Raw genomic sequence first — 21,131 nt, 5'->3', positions numbered from 1 at the left:
TTTTCACAGGAATACATTAAATCTGCTTAGCACTTTTTGTAATATGACTATTGGCAAACATTTTCTTAACTTCTCCAGTCTTCCCACACTTTGTGGGCAGGGATTCTCCCTGGCAGTCACATCAATTCAACCTCCACTTCTGTCTTTGTATCTTTGACTCAGATACATTTGCTTCCCTTAGAATTTTGTTGAGTATCATACTGAGTACCATATTGAGTGATTTCATTTAGCCCACTCAGAAAAGTGGTCTAAGATGCCACACTCACATCAAGATTCTCAATTTACTTAAAGTTCTGTATCTGTGAGTGCCATTTGCCATAGGAGAAATGTAGTCACAGGTTTCAGAAATTAACCAGTGATCATCTGTGGGCAGTCATCTTTCAGAGAAGGAAAATGGCACTCCTATCAGGCTGTACACATGACTGTTCTTTCCAATTGGCATCAGAAACTGTGTTATATGAAACAGAAATACAGCCAAAAATTAAAGGATTACCTTTGGATGCACTGAAGATGAACAGATTAAAACAGGATACAACTTCCAGCACTATCTTTGGGTTGAGTAAACAAATCAAATTTATGGGCTAACAAGGAATCCAGAAATTTAAGGGTCAATGTTATGGACAAGGAAACTCAAAAAACAAACTCAGCATTTTGCATACAGTTTCTCCTAAAGACATCAAATGACTTGTAAGCTATCTGTGTAGATTTAAAAATCAATTAATTAGAGATTAAAAAAAGGAAAGGGATACTAGAAAATAGAAAACAAAAACTGTTAAAGACAGATCCTCTGATTTCTTTTCTGCCTATGATCCTAAGCTTTGGTATAAACAATATTGTAAAATTTCTTTCCCTTGAATATGAATTCCTCTACACAAAACAATATGGCAAAGGTAATAGGATGTCCCTGTCCCACTTAGTTAATATAAGTGTTTACCTTCTTAACAAACTGATTGTATGAACTTCTTTATTGTCTTAGTGAAGTATGTGATCATATTAGAGTTTTCAACATGGTAAGCAACTCAGAACAACTACTGAGAACTGCAATTGACTTTAAGTGTTGAGAGGGCTCCATCCAGCAGGCATGTTTTCCATTGTGCTGGGCTTGTATTCATACTACCAGCCCACAGAAACCATAAAGAAATGTTTATTTTAAATATCATTAACATTTCAGGTTTTTGATGCAAAAGAAATTGAGTGGAAAGTATGGAGAATGTTCATATATTCCATATACACCCCCCTTTGCCTGTGTAATCATATCATTTATATCTGGCATTAACCTGGTACATTTGTTAAAACTAATGAAGTAATTTTGACACATTATTATTAACCAAAGTTTATCATTGACATCAGCGTTCATTCTTTCTATTGTATATTTGATAAGTTTTGACAATATCCACCATTATAGTATGATACAGAGTGGTCTCATTATTCTAAATATCAGCTGTGTGCCAACTGTTTATGTTTTTCTACACATACCTGGAGACCAATGATTTAAAAATCTCCTTCATGGTTGTGGTTTTGCCTTTTCTATATGTTACATGGTTTGAAACATAGAGTATATAGGATATTGATTTTTTCCTTTCTTTCTTTGTTTTAGTTAGCATCATGCATTTTATGTTATTCAATGTCTTTGAGTAGCTTGATAGACCATTTTTTATTACTGAATTATACTCTTCTATTTAACTTAAAGAGCATCAATATTCTTTGCTTTTTAGGCACAAGTAAAGAAATGGGGGCAGCATTTAGAAGTTAGAAAAGAAAGATTATTTCTTCAAAAGGCAACTACCTACTGCTACCTTTATTGCAGAATAAGATAATAAATTTATTTAAAGCCACTAAGTTTTTTTGTTAAATCACCAAGTTTGTAGTGATAGTTATAGAAAAAGGAAACAAATTACATATAATTAACATGTAAAATGATATATAAATTTAACTATATATAAAGGTCTATGTGTATCATATATATTATGTACATGTTTATATGGTTAATTCATTTTTAGTATTTTAATCTGGCTATCTTGTTATAAACTCATAAAAATTCATATGTAGAGTAGGATTCCTAGTTTCTTGGGTCTTATTACCTAGACATTTTACTCCTGCACTACAAGAAATGCATACATGCATGTTCCAAAACACATGCATAAGAAAGTGATTCACAAAGATTTTTATTCTCAGCAATATTTAGAAGAAACCACAATTCCTGTCAATGCTGGAATGGATAAATTGTGAGCAATATGCATCATGAAAAATGAATCAACTTTGACTGAACACTAACACAATCTTTTGCCCCTGATGTTGAGCAACAGACACCAACTTTACCTACACAACACTATATGATTTTTTCCTAGAATTTATAAATTTATTATATAAGTAATATATAAATTTATATTTTTTATTTAGTTATAAAAAGGGAAAATAAATAACTGATGATGAATGTTGCAAACTTCTTACACTTTTAGGTGTTATTAGTGGGAGATGATATGAAAGGTTTCTGGAGAAGTGGACAATGCTTTTGTTGTTCTGTGGCTGACAACAGATCATATGCTGTAGTTCAATTTTTAAAATTTCATCACTTATATTTAGAAGATAATATATAGTATACATTTAGAATACAGAGGCTTTAATATTTTTTTATTATTGTAATGAGACTATTAAATAATATATAGAATATGTGTCTTAAAAGAATACAGAAAATCTGAGTTGGGGTTGTGGCTCAGCAGCAGAGCACTCGCCTAGCACACAGGATGCCTGGGGTTCGATCCTCAGCACCACATAAAACTAAATGAATAAAATGAAGGTATTGTGTCCAAATTCAACTAAAAAATAAATTTAAGGGGCTGGGGATGTGGCTCAAGCGGTAGCGCGCTCGCCTGGCATGCCTGTGACCAGGGTTCGATCCTCAGCACCACATACCAACAAAGATGCTGTGTCTGCCGAGAACTAAAAAATAAATATTAAAAATTCTCTCTCTCTCTCTCTCCTCTCTCTCTCCTCTCTCACTCTCTCTTTAAAAAAAAATAAATTTAAAAAAGGAACACAGAAATTCAACTTAACATTGAGTTTAGCTTATCAACCTAAGTTATTATCACATTCCGAGACACAGAGGATGTCAGAAACTGTAAATTAGTATACAACTCTATAAATACTATTTTTCCTGTATGTAATATCTATGATAAAGATTAATTGTAAATTAGAAATATTCAAAGATTAATAATGTAATAATAAAATAATTATACTATAATAAAACATATACAAATGTAGTCTCTATCAGTAATAACTTACTATATTTTTATTTTTTTCTTTTATTTAATGAAAATGTGCTATGGCTTCTCTTTGACAGCATCACTATTCTTGTACTTTAAGATCATTATTACATAAAATAAGGGTTGCTGAATGCAAGCACTTTGATATATTGCAAAAGAATATCTGATTCCCAAAGAGACTACTAAATGATTACCAGGCAGGTAGCCTATACAACATGGATACTCTGCACAGAGATAATGTACATTCTGATTGAAAGCAGTATAATGGCACATTTTATCATAGTTCTCTGTATGATGCATCATTTAAAACTCATGAATTGTTTATATCTAGAATTTTTTCATTTTATATTTTCAGATTAAGTTTGACTCTGGGTAACTGAAACCATGAAAAACAAATTCACATATAAGGAGGAATATCGTATTTTATAAATATATGTAATGAATAATATACAGTTTTGAATCACTACAAAAGATGTGAAAGACATGGGTTGGGGCTATAGTTCAGTGGCAGAGCACTTTACCTAGCATATGTGAGGCACTGGGTTCAATCCACAGCACCACATACAAAATAAGCAAATAAAATAGGGACATTCTGTTGATCTACAACTACAAAACTTTTTTTTTCAAAGAGAAGACTGTACAAAATATTAAAAAATAAGAGACCAAGAATAGCTGAAGTAATCCTTAGCAGAAAGCATTAAGCAGGTTGGCATCACTATACCAGAACTTAAACTATATTACAGAGCAATAGTAACAAAAACAGCACTGGTATTGGCACCAAAACACATTGTATACCAGTACAGAATAGAGGACACAGAGACTAACCCACACAATTACAATTATCTTATACTAGACAAAGGTGCCAAAAACCTGCATTGGAAAAAAGATAGCCTCTTCAACAAATGGTGCTGGGAAAACTAGAAATTCATATGCATCAAAATAAAATTAAACCCCTATCTCTCACCATGCAGAAAACTCAACTCAAAATGGGTCAAGAACTTAGGAATAAAACCAGAGACCCTACGTCTAATAGAAGAAAAATTAGGCCCTAATCACCATCATGTGAAATTAGGGCCCAACTTCCTTAATAAGTCTCCTGTGGCACAAGAATTAAAATCAATAATCAAAACTGGGATGGACTCAAACTAAAAATTTCTTCTCAGCAAAAGAAACAATCTAATCTGTGAGGTGAATAGAGAGCCTACATCTTTCTTGGGAGCAAATCTTTACCCCTCACACATCAGAACACTAATCTCTAGGATATATACAGAACTCAAAAAGCTAAGCACCAAAAAAAAAAAAAAATCAATAAATGAGTCAAGGACCTGAACAGACACTTCTCAGAAGATGATATAGAATCAATCAACATCAATCAATATATGAAATAATGTTCATTATCACTAGAAATTAGAAAAATGCAAATTAAAACCACTCTAAGATTTCATCAGAATGGCAGCTATTATGCTGGAACAATAAGTGTTGACAAGGATGTGGGGGAAAAGGTACACTCATACATTGCTGATGGGACTGCAAATTGGTGCAGGCAAATGGAAAGCAGTATGGAGATTCCTTGGAAAATTGGGAATGGTACCACCATTTGACCCAGCTATCCCTCTTCTTGGTCTATACCCAAAGGACTTAAAAACAGCATACAACAGGAACACAGCCACATCAATGTTTATAGCAGCACAATTCACAATAGCTAACCTGGATGTCCTTCAATAGATGAATGGATAAAAAAAATGTGGCATATATACAGAATGGAATATTACTCAGCAATGAAAGAGAATAAAATCATATTTGCAGGTAAATGTATGGAGTTAGAGAAGATAATGCTAAGTGAAGTTAGCCAATACCCCCCAAACAAATGCAGGATGTTTTCTTTGATATAAGGAGGCTGATTCACAGTGGGATAGGGAGAGGAAACATGGGAGGAATAGACAAACTCTAGATAGGGCAGAGAGGTTGGAGGAGATGGGATTGGGCATATGGTTATTAATGATGGTGGAATGTGATGTACATTATTATGCAAATACATGTGTGAAGACACAAATTGGTATGAGTATACTTTGTATACAACCAGAGATATGTAAAATTGTGCTCTATATGTAATAAGAATCATAATGCATTCTGCTGTAATATACAAATTATAAATAAATAAATAAATAAAATAAAAAATAAAATGCCCAAGAAATGTAGAAAAAATATGTTAAAGACATTCTTTTTAATAGTGTTCTTTAATAGACATTCTTTTATGGCTTATAGAATTGCCCCAAATCAGTAACAAATAGGATAAATTGTGTAACAATCTTCAATATGTTCTTTTTTTAAAAAAAATATTCTCTTTTTTAATGTCTGAGATAAGGTATATCAAGTTGGGGAAAAAACTCTACATACATACAAGCATACACACACACACACACACACACACACACACACACACATACAAAAACAAATTTAGTCATTAGGCTAGAAGTTTAGTTAATGTTTTGGAGAACATCCTATTGCTGGATGAGATAAAACATAGCAAGCCATAGAAGAAACATATGATTCAGTTTTTATAAATATATACACATGCTAAGATCTTAATGCTGGTAATTTAAAAATTGTTATCATTCATGAGAAATATTATAGCTTACTGTCTATTCATAGCTAGCATAGGATTAGGCTTACACATGTGTATGTTTTCATGGACCTAAATGTAACAGTGATTTTTCTTAGCAAATTCTGAGTTAATTTCCTACTTGCTTTGCTATGTCTACTTTACTTTTCTTCTAGATTTGAATATAAACTAGTTGTATGTTATCTTATTTTTTTCTCTCTGGGTAAATATTATTTTTCTCCTAATAGAATATTTGTTTTCATTGCTCTGATCTGCAAAAAATGATAGTTCCATATGTTAAATCTTTAAAGGTTTCAGAGAATTAAAAGATAACTAAATCAAATAAAAACAAATTCTCATAAAAACAATTTAAAATCAACATAGATAATCATTTTTAAATTTACAGTAATTTTAGGAAAGCAGTTAATTTATTTAGGAAGTTATGATTCCAGTAACTACCATACAACACAGTATAAGATAAAGAAATGGTAATTGTTTCCTCATGGAAAGATACAAATGATGATCAGGAAGGAACAAAAAAGATCTCAAAGTGATTTTTGTTGTTGTTTTTTGTTTGTGTGAATGTGTGTGTGTGTGTGTGTGTGTGTGTGTTTGTGTGTGTGTGTACATTGTTTTTAATTTGGGCCTTTTTTTTCCAGCTTGAGTTTTAGTTTTGAATACAGCCCTGGAACTAAATAATAAACTCATTAAATAGAGTGATTTGGTCAAAGTCCTCAATTATTATTTCTTTTTAGAAAAAGAATTGAAAATTTTTTCAATCTAATCAATGTTCAGACTTCAGCATTTATTTTTCCACAATTTCTATATTTCTGTTTAATGAAAAAATTTATATATACAATAGGTAGAATTTTATTTTTCTTATTTAAAAAAGTCATGTAATAATTTGCTTTATTTTTACATAACTTGAATCAGCATTAACCACATAAATATTACTTCTAAACCTAATATTTTAAATTCTTTCAAATTCCAAGGACTGTTTAATGACTAGTTTTAAAATTATATAATCTCATATGTTCCTACCAGAGAGAATAGGGAAAGAATGTTCACTTCATCTCAAGAAAGAAAAACCAACAAACAACAAAAGACACCAAGAAGGAGCTTCAGAAGTTTGTAGTCTAGCATCAAAAAAGTTCAGAGAGTTAACCCTCTAGCATTCTATTGATGAAGGAAACCACTAACCCCGTTGCAGATTCAAAAGGATGGTTAGAATAGACTCTCCTCTTGATGGCAAAAGGAAAAATAAAAGGACAGGTGGAATAGTGATGTTCATCTTGAACTAAGGCTAAACACCCTCTACCTCTTGGTTGACTTTGGTCAGTGGGAAGCCAAGCCTGAGGGACTTGAGGGAAGAGGTTCTGATCTATTCACCTGCTCATTCCCTATTGATCAGGTGCTACTAGTGTCTTTCTTCTGCTTTTTGTTACCAAGGGACACAACTCCTATTAGATACTCCTCTAATTTAGCTCATGTCTTCCAAGATTCTTTGAACCTCTCACTTTCCTTATCCCTTTGGTACTAACTCATTGCTAAGGCCTGGGATTGGCAGTGACCCTGGGGATTTACCACCTTAGTCACTTTCCTTAACTATCCCATATATTTGTACATAACCTTTTTCATTCTGTAATCATCTCTTTTCAGAGTGCCAGTCATTTATTGCAGACCACAAGCAACATAAAAAGAAATTTCAATAACGGCTGGGGATGTGGCTCAAGCGGTAGCGCTCTCGCCTGGCATGCGTTTGGCCTGGGTTCGATCCTCAGCACCACATACAAAGATGTGTCCGCCAAAAACTAAAAAATGAATATTAAAATTCTCTCTCTCTCTCTCTCTCTCTCTCTCTCTCTCTCTCTGCCTCCCTCTCTCCCTCTCTCCCTCTTAAAAAAAATTAAATTAAAAAGCACCAAAGTGAGAACATATCATTAATTCTATGTAAATTATTATGTTTGTTCTGTGTTTATATTTTTTGTGGGGCACAACTATCATATAATAAAATGTACAGGCCTCAGTGTATACTTAGAACATTTTTAAAATTGTATACCACCATGGAAAATACCACCTTTATCAAGAGGCAGAACTTTTATATTACTAAAAATAATTATTTTGTGCCCCTTTTGGTCAACCCTATGCATTTTATTTTTCTGAAGAAAATTTATAAACATACAATATAGTATATTGAACATTAATATAGAATACCCCATCAGGATCACTGTCAGTTTAGAGAGTGAGTGAATTTTAATACCTGAAAGAGGCCTTTATTGGCATAGGAGGAAATGGCAAATTTATAATAATATAGAGAAAAATTATAATTCATTGTGGAATAGCTATATTTAGAAAGAATAAAGGGAAAGTTTTAATTACATGAAACACACTTCTGAAGTCATGTGTCACTGTGTCATTAACTAAAAAAAATGCTTTCATTCAGCTAATTTAATTATGCATTCAACATGATAGTTGAGAATGCTTGTCAAAAGTGGATCTAGCCAATTTTAGAATGAATATCCTTAATTTTTCATTAGTTTAAAATATAATGCTTCTTTTTTCCTTATAATCTAATGAGATTTTCTATTAAGTGCATCGACACACCTCACAGAATACAGACAAGATAGAGAAAGAGCAACTGGAACTCATTGAGTTGAAAATATATTGTCTTCCCAGAGATATGAAAACTACTAGAACACACCTCTTCCTTGAGTTACAATTGCATTAAAATAAATTACCTCAAATTTAATAGCTAACACAGGCATTTTATCTTGGTATTTTATGAGTGAAGAAACCTGGAATGGCTCAAGGAGGTGGGTCTTGCTTGGATGTTTTTATCAGATGCTGGATGGACTCAGTCATCTGAAAGCTTCAGTGGTGCTGAGCTCCAAGGTGGCTCTCTTTGGTGGCTGGCAGCTGAGGCTGGCAACAGCTGGGAGCTCAGATGGAGCTATTTAACTGACATATACATATGGCATCTGCAGCATGATGATGTCATGATAATCAGCATCCTTACATGGCTAATGGCTTTTAGTAGATGGAATACAACATGAGAATCAAGTACAAGTCATATGGCCTTTTAACCTTGGTTCTCAAAATAATGAAAACTTATTTCCACTGTATAAGATAAGATAAAACAATAGCAAGGGTTCCCATAACCAAAGGGATAGAACAAAGGCACCACTCATCTCCTGCAAAGGGAGAAGTATCAAACACAGCTCTAGTAGGTGCTAGGGCTGAAAGGACAAGAATAACCAAATGTGCTGATAGAGTCCCTTATGAGTATTCATTCCTTCATATGCTCCCAAGAAAAACAAAGCCATGAGAGAAGAGCTCTGTAAGGATTTGGTTTCCAGAAAAATCAGAGGCCAGACTGCAAATGTTAGATGGTTCTAGACTATTTTCTTCCTTCCTTTCTTCCCTCCTTCTTTTCCTCCTTCCTTTCCTTCCTTATTTATGGACTGGGGATTGAACCCAGGGGCACTTTACCACTAAACTACATACTCAGCCCTTTTCTTTATTATTATTATTATTATTATTATTATTATTATTATTATTATTAAGACACTGTCTTATTAAGTTACTAAGACTTCTCTGAGAAACTTCCATACTGTTTTTTTGTATTGTTTTGTTTTCTTTTCTTTTGGTACTGGGGATTGAACTCAAGGGAACTTGTCCATTGAGCCACATCCCCAGCCCTATATTGTATTTTATTTAGAGACAAGGACTTACTGAAGTTGCTTAGCACCTAATTTTGCTGAGGCTACCTTTGAACTAATGATCCTCCTGCCTCAGCCTCCCAAGCTGCTGGGATTACAGGTGTCCACCACCAAGCCAGGCTCCATACTCTTTTTAATAATGGTTTTACTAATTTAGATTCCCATTATTAGTATGCAACGGTTTTCTTTTCTCACATCCTTGCCAGTTATCTTTTCTTTTTGATGGGAACCACTCTGAGTTCTAGCTTGAGGTGAGATCTTTTCTGACTTTGGTTTTCCTGGTTATGTATGAGTGATGGTGACTGTTTTTTATATACCTCTTGGACATTCATTTGTCCTCAAAATAATATTAAATGGCAATGATTTTGTAAAATTAAGTACAATTTTTGTAAATATGAGAACATAATGACTAGAATTAAAATGTTCTAAGAGTGAGCTGGGGACCATAGCTCAGTGGTAGAACATTGCATAAAGCAATGGATTTTATCCATAGCACTAAAAACATGCACATGCACACGTGTGTATGAGAGCATGCAATCACACACACACACACACACATACTCAAATGCTCTAAGGAATTTGTGGCATTTTTGTTTTTGAGGAAAGTGAACGAAAAATTTATTTGCTCATTTGAAGTACTCTTTGATGACATCTTTGGCCTGAGATTCTTTGCCATAATCCTTAACAACTACACAACTCAACAAACACTTTACAGGGCTTGCCCTCTCAGTCAATTTTACAGAGGCCTACCCATTCTTCTAGTTTCTTATTGTCATCCATTTTAATTAGATTGATTTGGTGTTCAGCATAAAGGACTCCCACCAATTTGACGTACATAGGCTCATTACAGTTTGATGCAAGTACACAGAGATGGGCCTAGTGCACAATTGTGGGATTTTAATAAACTGAATATTGTAGAAAAAAATTTAGGTTAATCAAAACTGGCAAAGTTAATACACAGAATTTTCATGTATGTTACATTCCATTTTTTCTATGCTTATCATTAAATTATTATGACTTGTTACTTCAAGTAATGAACAATCATAATTCAATATTATCCCTATTATTACTAAAGTCCATACTTTATTCAAATGTTCCTCAGCATTTAAGCTGGTTACATGCTTCTTTTTTTTGTTGTTGTTTATTTTGTTTTCAATTTCGTAATTCCACCCGGCTCTCACCTTACCCCCCAGTCATCATTTCTTCTTAGATTCTTCTAGGCTATGACATTTTCTCAGACTTGGTTTGATTTTTATGACCTTGCCAGTTTTTAGAAATGTTTTATAAAATGTTCTTTGTATTAGATTTATATGTTTTTATGATTAGACTGAAATTATTGATTTTGAGAAAGCAAACCACAAAAGTGAAGTGCCATCCCCACCACAATATGTCAAGGATGCATGTGATAAATGTATTTTATCACTCTTGATGTTGACCTTGACACTTCATTGAATCAGGACCTGTCATGTTTCTACACAGTGAAACTATCACTCTTCTTTCTTTCAGTGTTTTTACTCTTGGAAGCATGTTGTCATTAATGTGGAAAAAGTTGAACCACACCTCCTTGAGTGTGGCTATCTTGTAACTCATTTGGAAATCTTCAACAGAGATTTATTTGACCTCCCTCATTTTTTATTTATATCTGAATCCAGGGATATTTGCTTAATTTTATGGTGAGATCAGTTTGCTCTCTTTTCTTGCACAATATGTTTGAGCTATGGTCATACTCTCACTGTTCCAGGTGGCTCCTATGTCCCTTTGACAAACTCTCATCATGTGTTGTTTGTTTTGTTTAGTTGAGTAGTTATTTTGTGATGCTTTTAAGAAATTCAAGAATTACCTTGCATGTTTCTTTTCCTAATCCTAGAATCAACCATTTTTCTAAAAAATGTAATTATTTTTATTATAATAGCATTAAAAAACCAATATTTGAGTAGTAAGCATTCTCCTTGCACCCATATGTTATGACTTCTCAGTCTTACCAACTGCCTGAGCCATGAAATACATGCATGAATACTAACATCTGAACAGACGCACCTACAAATATTCCTGCATGTAAACACCACTATCTACATCATGATAAAAATTAGTGCATCCTAACAACTCTGGTTATAATCAATTAAAACATAGATAATTCTATCCTCCTCCATTTGCTTATCTGCAACTCCCACTCAAAAGTGAAAAACCTGGTTCTGATGATCTGCCATCCATTTTCTTGATTATTCACATAGAGTTTAAATGTACAAAAGTACCAGAATTCTTAATTTTTACACCTATGGATAACTTTATCCATATAGAGTACAATGCCATGTATAACTGCTTTGGTCCTTAGTTGCTTTTTTGTTGTTGCTCTGATTAGTGATACATGATAGTAGAATGTATTTTGACATATTGTACATATATGGAGTATAAATTCTCTTTCTTCTGGTTGTACATAATGTAGAATTTCATTGGTCATGTAATCATATATGCAAATAAGATAGTACTGTCTGATTTATTCTACTAGTCTTCTCACCCCATCCCCCCTTCCTCCACTTCATTCCGCATTATCAAATTCAACTTCTATTCTTCCCTACCTCCTCTTATTTTGAATTAGCATCCGTATATCTGGAAAAACATTTGGCCTTTGGTTTTTTGGTTTTGATTTATTTCACTTAGCATGATATTCTCCAGTTCTATCCATTTACCAGCAAATGCCATAATTTTACTATTATTCAAGGCTGAGCAATATTCTGTTGTGTGTATGTGTGTGTGTGTGTGTGTGTGAAAAAATATATATATATATCCTTCTTTATCCATTCATCTGTTGAAGGGTACCTAGGTTGGTTCCATAGTTTAGCTATTGTGAATTGAGCTGCTATAAACATTGATGAGGTTCTGTCACTGCAGTATTATGATTTTAAGTCCTTTGGGTATAAACTGAGGAGTGGGATACATGGGTCAAATGGTGGTTTTAATCTATGTTTTCTGAGTAATCTCCATACTTATCACTTCTCACTGTGGTTGCACCAATTTGCAGTCCCACCAGCAATGCATGAGTGGAACTTTTTTTAACACATCCTTACCAACATGTATTGTTGCTTATATTCTTAATAATTACTTTTCTGTCTGGAGTGAGATGGAATCTCATTGTAGTTTTAATTTGCATTTCTCTAATTGCTACAGAGCATTTTTTATTCATTTGTTGACCAATCATACTTCTTATTCTGTGAAATGTCTATTCAGTTTCTTAGTCCAATTATTGATTGGATTATTTGTTTTTGTGTGGTTTGAAGAACCAGCCAGGAAAACCCATGTTTCATCACAGAATGGTCCTTAGTTTTAAAAACTGCATTCATTTGCAAAGTAAATTAAGTCAGCACACCACTATCTAGATATGAAGATGGTTCCTATATTCATATTGTGTTGCTCTACATTGCAGTCTATTCTTGGATTCCCTTAGCTCCCTACATGATTGTTTTAAATATAATATAATAAACATATGTTTATATACATGTCTATGTATATACACACACATACACACTTTATGTTTCCCTTTGTGTTATAAATTCAATTATTTCTGACAAATGTGTAATACTCTCTATCCTCTATTTACAATACTACAAGACTGTTTCAGCATAAAAAATTTCCCAAAAATTAGTGTTTCACCTGTTCAATCCTGAATTTTTTTTTCTATTGAACTTCTGGCATTGGCCTATATATATTTTATGCCTAGTTTTGCCTTTTTAAAGACTCTGTGTGATTGACATTTTCATTCATTGAGTATATCCTTACAGACTGATCTTAAACAAAACACTATGCATTTAAACTCATCTATGCCTTTTTATTGCTTGATTCAGCATTTCTTTTTATCACTGAATAATTATTCTTTTGAGTGAATATATCCAAGTTTCTTTATATATTCACCTATTGAAAGCCAACAGGGCTGTTATAATTTGGGGTCATTATTTTTAAAAACACTTATAAACATTTGTGTGTAGGTTTTCATGTGGATATAAAATTTCAAATAAATTGTATGAACATCTAAGAGAAAGATTGCTTGATCATATGGTAAGACTATCTTTATCTTTGTATGAAACTGCCAAACTAACTTCCAAGTGACTAAGATTTTGCAATGCAGCCAGTAATGAATGAAGGTTCTCATTGTGCCAGCATTCTGCACAAGTACAGCTTTGGATCATAGCCATTTTAACAGGCATGGAGGGCGTTTCATTATTGTTTTGCTTGTTTTTTTTTTCATAATATATAATATTTGGAATCTTGGATATATTCATTTGCCATCTGTGTACCTTCTAGATTATATGTTTATGGTGATCTATTGCACAATTTTTTTTATTTAAAGCCTGAGTTCTTACCTTTAAATTTTCAGAATTTTGAAAAAAAATATTTAGATGGAAATTCTTTATCAGATTATGTGCTTTGACTTCTGTAACTTGTCTTTCATTCTCTGTCAATATCTCTCACAGAGAACTTTTTAATTTTAATGAAATGTAACTTTTCAAAATTTTGGCTCTTCTAAATCTTTTGACTTTCTATAGATACATTTTGTATTTTGTTGATATTTGTTTTTTTTTAATATTTTACTTTAGTTGTAGATGGACATAATACTTTTATTTTATTTTTATGTGGTGCTGAGTATCGAACCCAGGGCCCCGCACGTGCTAGACAAGTGCTCTACCACTGAGCTACAACCCCAGCCCTTTTGTTGATATTTAAATACTGATATTTAAATAGTTAAAATTTTGATGAATTTTTTTTAAGTTCATAGATCAATTTTACAGGATTTGACATCTTAATAATGATGTTGATATTTCATGAACATGGAATGTATCTCCATTTATCTACATCTTCTTTGTTTTTTTAATCTGAATATTCAAGATTCTCAGTTATATCTCTTGTACATAATTTTGTTATATTTTATTTGGATGTGTTATTATATAAGTGCCATTTGATGCTGAGGGCCATTACCAAGTAGGAAATTTCCTTGCCAGCGTACCCCATGTTAATTTCGCTGTTGACATTGCATGTTAGGTGACCCTGCCCAAGGACGAGGGTGGATCCAGGATTAGGGTGTATCCTGCAGTTTGAGGAAGTATCCCAATCCTTGGGTTTAGGGCGTTCCCGGTTTAAGACAAGTTTAAGGCGTTCCCAGTTTAAGACCTTGGATTTTAGGGAAGTTCGATGTTGAGGATTATTGCTGCTGGAATTAGGGCGTTCCCGCTGCCTAAGCTCCTGTTGAACTCTCGTGAGATTCAGAGAGCATTTTGGGAAATAAGCCTCGTGGAGTAGGTGATTTGGGTGGCAGCAGAACTGGGATTGCCCCAGAACGTCTGTGGAGGCCGGTGTGAGTTCGGGAATAAAGATTTGCGTTTTGAATCTACAAAGCTGTGTGGTGGCTCGTGATTCTGTGCCCAGCCGAGACTGCGGCATTTGGTGGCCCGTACGGGGAACGAACCCGCGACCTTGGCGTTATCAGCACCAAGCTCGTGATTCTGTGCCCAGCCGAGACTGCGGCAATTTACTAAATTTGAAAAGAAAATTTTTATTGTGTAACTTATGATCTCTTTCACTATGCTTAAAGCCAGCCATGTAATATCTTCAAATCTCCCCCCCTCGCCCCTCAACTCTGCTTTAATTGTATGCCACCTTTACTGACAGAATTTCTACCTTCTTGTAATGACTTTAGTGTTTGCACTGGTAATACCCACATAATCCAGGACATCGTCTCATCTCATTAAAGAAATTTCATCTTCAATGCACCTTTTGTCACATAAGGTGATGTATAAGATAACACAACAGATTCTGGGGATTTGGAAATGACAATCATTATTTTCAGTTAAATCTTGTACCATGGTTTTCTACATCTTTTATTAGTTGTAGGAAGGATATTTTGGAAATTCTTGGACATTTATGCCTAGATATTATGTGAAAATAAATTTTCACCTGAGGAAAAATGACAGTTTTATTTCTTTATTCTCAATCCATATGCCTTGTATTTCCTTTTTTATCTTATGGCACTAGTGAATAATGATAATATGAAATTAAATAAAAGTTATTAAAGAAGACATCTTTGCCTTGTTCCATGTAAGTTTAAAAGTATTGAGTTTCTCACCAATAATTATGATGTTACCATTAGATTTTTGTAAATGTTCTTTGCCAAGCTCAAAAGAGTTCCCCTGTATTACAAACTTGCTGGGAATAGAAAATTGTGCTACTAGGCTGTCTTTGAAAATGAAGGAAGTAATTGAAGGAATATAGGCTGCTTTGGAAAGCTGGAATAGGGCAGGAAATAATCTTCCCTCTAGCCTCAAGAAGGAAGGCGGTCCTAAAGAATTATTTTAAACTCCCAACATTCAGAATTTTAAGGAAAAAAAATTAAGTTTCTTATACCACTAAATTTATGATATCTTTTTACAGCAATAAAAGTAAATCAATAGTTTTTATTTATTTTCTATCTGTAGTAAATTCAGAGCTATTAGATCATCTCCTTTTAAGTATTTGAGTTTTAGTAATTTGTGTCTTTCAAGGAACTGTCTCATTTCATCTAAGTTGTCGGTTTGTGGAAATTGAGATATTAATCTGATTCCTTGATTATCCTTTTAGGGTCTGTGAGAGAAGTAGTGTGGATACCTCTTTTAATCCTAATATTGGTATTCATGTGCTCTTCCATTTTTTGTGGTTAACATGGTTTGATGTTTATCAATTTTATTAATTGTCACATCCTGCATGGCCATTAATTCAGGTTCCTGGACCAGGCGGTGAGGGTTTGGAGAAAAGACAAAAGACACACAAATAGAGAAAAAGTCAAGGCTGGTGGATCACTAATGCTTGATGGGGAAATATGACCACAAGCAAGCTCGGCACGTTTATTATATAGATTTAAGTATCAAACGGATTTATTGCGAAAAGGTTTCTTCAAGATAAATACAACTGAAGTTGAGGGTATGAGCAGCCAAATTAGAACTGTCAGCTTGCACCCATAATTCTCTACCCTGTGGAGCTCACATTTAAACCCAACATTATGGATTGATAATTCCATGGCTGGCCACAGAACCACCTTTTGAACAGCGTGTCACCACAGCAGCTTGACAGTCTCAAATTGACAGCTTTGGGCTGAGAGTTCTAGGAGGTGCATTGCCTCTGCCACTGGACAGCTTAAAAACCATAATTAATTCTGTGCACCCCAAAATTAATATTCTGAAGAATTGTCTTTTGGAGTATTTTTTATTGTCTCTGATTTTTTCCAATTTCATTGATTTTTACTTTTTCATTTTCTTCTGAGTGTTTTAGTCTTTAAGTGTCCTTTTCTAGTTTATTATGATGGAAGCTTCATTTTTGATATTGAAAATTTCTTCTTTAATAATATGTGCGGTTTATACTATATATTTCCCACTAAGTGTGCTTTTTTTCCTATGTATCCAAATCTGAAAATTTTTAATTTTTATTTTCATTTAGTTTTTTCTTTCTTTTTTTTAATTTCTCTAAATTCTTTTCCTCAGACTCATGTTCTATTTAGAAGTATTTGTGGATATTCCATTATTGATTTCTAGTTTAATTCTACTGTGACCTGAGAGCATATTTTGTATAATATCTGTTATCTTAAATTTGATAAGATGTGTTCCATAACTCAAATGAATGTTCTGAGAGTTTTAGTACTGTAGTCTATACATGTCAGTGAGATAGAGTTGGTTTAGAGTACTCTTCAGGTCAACTGTAATCTTACTGATTTTCTGCCTACCTGATGTATCAATTACAAGTAGAGATGGTAAGGTCTCCAACTACAAGGGTATCATCTATTTCTCCTTGCATTTTTATCAGTGTTTGCCTCACATATATTGACATCCTGTTATTGGGTACAAACACCTTAATGTCATCTCACAGAATTGACTCCTCTATCATTTTGCAATATCCCTCTATATCCATGATCATTTTCTTTGTTCTGAATTCTACTTTATTGGAAATCAATATAACTACTCTAGCTTTACTTTAAAAAGTGTAAATGTCCATAACTTTCCTTATACCATTCCTTCAAACTATTTATGTCCTTGGATTTAAATGAATTTATTGTAGAAAACGTATAGTGGAGTCCTGAGTTACATGCATTTTAATAATCTGTTTTATAATTGATATATTTAGACCTTTCACACTTAAAATGGCTAAGGGGATAGTTATAGAATAACCATAACATATATAGCTTTTTTATCAGTGTATTTATCCATTTAAAAATGTTCTCCTCTTTTTACTTTAACAATTATTTGATCCTATTTTGTCTCCTGTCTTAGCATACAAATAATACACACTTTATAATGTCTAAGTGGCTTCACTAGAGTTTACAGTAAATATTTTTAACTAATCTAAATTCTCCCTCAAATTGAATTGCCATTGCATGTATAGTACAGATAATTTATAATAGAATATTCCAGATTCCTCCTTATTGTCCTTTGGGATATCACTGCCTTTCATTTCAATTATTCTATTGCAATATATAATATTATTATTTTAAATAGCTACCTTTTAGAATTATGAATAAGAAAACCGTTGTCTTCTTCATATACTATTTTAATCATAGTATTCCTTTCTTCATTTAGAACAAAGTTTCTCACTAATATCATTTGTATTATCCTGAGCAGTTTAGATATTTCTGGAATGGAGGGTTTAATAACAGTGGATATGAATATCCTGTTTTTTGTTTGGAAATGTATTCATTTCTATCTCATTTTGAAGATTGATTTCATTGGGCATAAAATTATAGTTGCTGCTGTTTTCTTTCAATGCTTTAAATATTTCACTACACTTTCTTCTTGATTGTATAGATTTTTTAAAAAATACATGTAATTCTTACCCTTTTCTTCAGTCATGCCACTCTGGATCTAGGATTTTTCTGAGATTTTTATTCTTGTGGTTTTCTGCAGTTTGAGCATGATGTACTGCTAGAGACTGAACTGCATCATCCCATAACGTATATGTCAAAGCTCTAACTACAATGTGATGGTATTTGGAGATGAGGCATTTGGGATGTAGATAGGATTAGATGAAATCATAAGTGTGGGACCTTTATGACAGAATTAATGCCTGAATAGAAAGAAATACCAGAGTTTTCTCTTTCTTCCTTCTTTGTGTGCCAGATGCAGAAACAGGTAGAAAGAAGCCAGGATGACAGCTCACATCAGATTCTGACCTTGAAAACACCCTGAACATGAACTTCCAGCTTCCCAAATGGAAAAAATAAACATCTGTGGTTCGAGGCACACATTTTGCTACAGCAGCATAGACACATTAAATAATATGCATATGTACAAATTTTAAAAATACATCCTGTGTGAATTTTTATCCTATTATTGGCTCTGTGTTTTGGTCTCTAATATTAATTCTGTAAATTCTCAGTAAGTTTTGCTTAATATTTTATTTCTATTCCTTCTTTTTTCAATATTCAATTTCACATGTTTACACCTTTTAAAACTGTCCCAGACACCTTAACATTGTTGTGTTCTCTTTCTTATTATTGTTTTCTTCTCTTTGCATTTCATTTTGGCAATTTTCTCTCAAGATCACTCATTCTTTCCTTGCCCCTTATGCAGTTAATACTGGCCTATCAATACTTTTTCAAAATTGTTGTTCCTCATTTCTTTTTAAGTGTCCCCCCCCTTTTTGATTTCTATTATTTTCCTTTGAATCTTTATTGGTGTTCATCTCTCAGCTTATATTACCCATCTATAGTTGAATTTTTCTATAGTACTTTTCTTGTTAGAACTGTGAACATAATAATCATAGCTACATCAGACTCTCATCTGATCATTCTGACATCTGTGTCATATCTGAGTCTGGTTCTAATTATTGCATTCTACTTTTAGGCTATATTTTGTCATACTTGTGTCTTGAAATCTTTTGCTGAAGCCTGACATAGTATAATCACACTTTATGGGCCCTTAGTTACAAAGCAAATAGACCTTTAATATAGAGTTTTAAGCTAACCTGGCTAGTTAGGCTGTATTTGATGCCAGGTGCTTCAAATTCCTCATGTATTCCTACTTTTGTCTCCCAAGTGTTCTTAGGATTTCTCCAATAACTTCTACTTAAGTTGAGTCTTCTTCTTGTAGCTCTTTCACTTATAATCCACTGTAGTTATATGGGACCCCTTTTGATATGGTAGCAAGATATAAGGAAGGGAAAATGTCTATAATATCATGGTTAAATCTCAGTCTTGAGGTAGGCTTTTGTCCCTGGTTTATAAACTTTATAATGGCTTTATAACTTTGCCAACCTTTAATGAGGCAGGAAAGCTAGAGGTGCTGAACAGTACAGAGACCTATAAGTGAATGTATATATACCTTATATCTACAGATAAACATACCAGAAGGGTAAGCGTTTTCAGTGACAGTGTTAGGACATTTTATATCCATTAATTTTCTATTGGCTTCAATAACAAACTACCTAAGACTCTGTGACTTAAAACAAAGTTTATTTTTCCACAGTTCTGAAAGCCAAAACATATGGACCCAGCCACATTCTCCTCAAAGGCTCTAGGGTAGAATCCTCTCTGTCTTTTTGCTGGTTGTCTGTGGCAGCACTATTCCAATACCCACATCCATCAGACTGATGTTACTTAAATACAAGAACAAAAGTACAAATCTTAAATTGTATTATAAGAGAATACATTTAAAATTTTCAAATAGAAAATAATTTTAAAATAATATTCAAAAGGTAAAAATACAAATAAAATAATGATAATAATCTTAGGTAAAATACATTAAATGTTGTCTTCATGAAAGGATAATATAAAAGGTGAAAATATAAGATATATTCATAATACATAGGGAAATACAATACAACAATAAGAAAGTTAAACAACTAAAAAATAATGCATAAAATAATTATCAGTAAATTTCTGACAGAGGAGAACACCAAATGGCCTATGAACATAAATACATTCAAATATATTAGTCACCAGTAAAAACAAATTAAAAATTCAATGAAGTATCATTGTGCACTTATTAGATTTGCAAAATTTTTTAAAAATCTGAAAATGCCAACATTTACTATACATGGGACAATGTAAATCATATAGTGTCAGTGGGAGTGCACATTGATACAATTTCTTTGGAACATATTTTGGCATCACCTATTTTGTAGTGTGGATCTGGAATGACACCCAAAGGTCTCATGTGTCGAAGACTTGATCCCAAATTCAGGAGTTCTCAAAGGTGGGGCTTTTGTGAAGTCATTATATCATAAATGCTCTAATCTCAGCAGTGGATTAATCAATTGATGATTAATAATTTGATGAAATTATTGGTAGTTGATAAATGTGGGAGGGACAATCTATTTGGAGGAAGAAGGAGACAGGGGGCATACCTCAAAAAAATGCCTCTTGTTCCAGGACTACCCCATGTCTCTCTCTCTCTCTTTACCAGAAACTGTCATGTGAGTGGCTTTCCTCCAACAAATGCTTATACCATAATATTCTACCTTATCTCAGGCTCAAAGCAATGGAGTGGATCATCCATGGACTGAAATAAAAAATTGACTAACCCAAACTACTAATAAAAT

This window comes from Spermophilus citellus (genome assembly GCF_964194105.1).
Source record: "Spermophilus citellus genome assembly, chromosome: 11".
NCBI lineage: Eukaryota > Metazoa > Chordata > Mammalia > Rodentia > Sciuridae > Spermophilus > Spermophilus citellus.
This window is presented reverse-complemented; position numbering follows the sequence as displayed.